Raw genomic sequence first — 2342 nt, 5'->3', positions numbered from 1 at the left:
CTCTCTCTCTCTCCCTGCCTCTCTGAAATAAATAATATACATATGTATGTATATATAATAAAACTCACACCTTTAAAAAAAAGAATTATGACATGATGTACACTGTATTCTTGTACTTATTTGAGTTGTAACACATTTTTTGATGTACTCTTTCAATTTTTACTAGCAAATGTGTGTATAGGGCATCTTTAATAAACGAGGCATATCTGAGACATGTTTATTCTTCTTTGATCGAATTTATTGGGGTGACATTATGAAATTATATAGCTTTCTGGTGAGCAGTTGTGTAATACATCATCTGTATACTATATTGTGTTTCATAAGAAGCTATGAAGGCCCTGGCCAGGTATCTCAGTTGGTTAGAGCGCTGACCCATATGCCAAGGTTGTGGGTTCGATTTCTGGTCAGGGCACATACAAAAATCAACCAATGAATGCATTGATCTCTCTCTATCAAAAATGAATAAATAAATTTTTTTTAAAAAGAAGCTATGAAAATTCCTGGACACATGGAATAAGGAATCTTACACCTATAGTTAAAGAGCAGTTTGCAGCCACCTAGTAAGTCCCATCTTCCCTAAACCAAGGACACTTAAGGGTAAATGGTTTACACTTCTCCTCCCCAACCAGAGGGTAAATAGCTTAAATCATCCTAAGTCAGGGGAGTGGGGGGGGCAGATAATAGAAATCCAATTAAGAGAATAAAGCTCATTTTGGTGCATCAGCATAAAGCTAGTGAATATTCTACTTCCACCCATAAGCTCTCCCCAAAACACTCACCCTTTCAAACCTCTGAAAATGAAGCCCCCAGGGACCTTGCCCATGCCATTCTCTTCCCCCTCTATTCACCGCACCCCTGGGGACATATCCCCTAACCTCTAAGGGACCCCAGGAGACTTGCAACCAGGGGAGCAATGGACAGCAGCACCTCATCCTGGACCTGTCTCCAAGGTCCCCTTTCCCCCCTTTTCTCTGACTTCCCGGAAAGCCAAAGCAGCCCAGGCTAGGCTCTCCTGCTGGTTCTTTATGCCCTTCCCTGTGTCACTGCCCTCAGTAGGTTTTTGGTGAGGTCAGTAAATTCTGTGTTTTTTTTTTAAGATCTTTTTAAACAACAGTACTTTATTGAATACATTTTATTCACAGAAAAATAAGCTTTAATCTGTGACATCCAGATTATGCAGTGGAAAGTAATTTTCTTAGTTTTCCATACTGATGGAAAGGTTTCTCCTATATGGGAAAGAAGCCATAAAATTATGCTCACAAATATAGTACTCTATCTCAAAACATTTCACAGGATTGAGGTCAATAAATTCTTGCCTGCTTTTCTCCACTTTGTCACTTGATGGAAATCTTTCCCTCAAGGAAACAAGAACCTAGGTTTCCTCTCCCAGTAATATGTTCGCCACCTCGTTCTTAGTCTTATTTATACTTGAATTTGCTAGCAATGAATAAACTGGCTAGGGCTGGGCTCCCTTTTGTTTTAAAAATATTTTTTAGCCCTACCCAGTTTGCCTCAGTGGATAGAGCATCAGTCTGCAGACTGAAGGGTCCCTGGTTCAATTCCTGTCCAGGGCAGGTACCTTGGTTTGAGGGTCCTCTCTGGCCAGGCCCCTGGTCAGGAGGTGTGCAGAAAGCAGCCTATCAATGATTCTCATCATTGATGTTTCTATCTCTCTCTCCCTCTCCATTCCTCACTGAAATCAATAAAAATATATAAATAATAATAATAATAATAATAATATAAGAGTTAGAGGTAGAATGGAAGTAGTGGATTTTGACAGGAGGAAATGAAATATGATAGTGGTTGAAATATAAGAGACGGCTGCCGTCCAATGGTATTTTACTTAGGTTATTTTCCTTTTTCATGACTCATCATCTACAGATGTGAATTTCTTTGGGAAACAAAATATACATAAAATCTGTCATCTACCCTCCCATCTTCATATGCTTGAACGTTTTCATTGGTTTTTAAAGAGAGAGAATGGGAGAGGAATAGAGAGACTTTGATGAGAAACATCATTGAATATCTGCCTCCTGCACTCCCTCCACTGGGGATCCAGCCTGAGACCTGGGCATGTGCCCTAACCTGGAATCCCACCAGTGACCTCTTGGTTCATGGCTTGATACTTAACCACTGAGCAACACTGGGCAGGCAAAACTTGCATTTTAAAATATGGCTCAGATAAGATTTTTTTGTTTGTTTGTTTGTTAAATATATTTTATTGACTTTTTACAGAGAGGAAGGGAGAGAGATAGAGAGTTAGAAACATCGATGAGAGAGAAACATCGATCAGCTGCCTCCTGCACACCACCCACTGGGGATGTGCCCGCAACCCAGGTACA

Source organism: Myotis brandtii, unplaced genomic scaffold (genome assembly GCF_000412655.1).
Source record: "Myotis brandtii unplaced genomic scaffold, ASM41265v1 scaffold1667, whole genome shotgun sequence".
Lineage (NCBI taxonomy): Eukaryota > Metazoa > Chordata > Mammalia > Chiroptera > Vespertilionidae > Myotis > Myotis brandtii.
Note: the sequence above shows the minus strand (reverse complement) of the source record.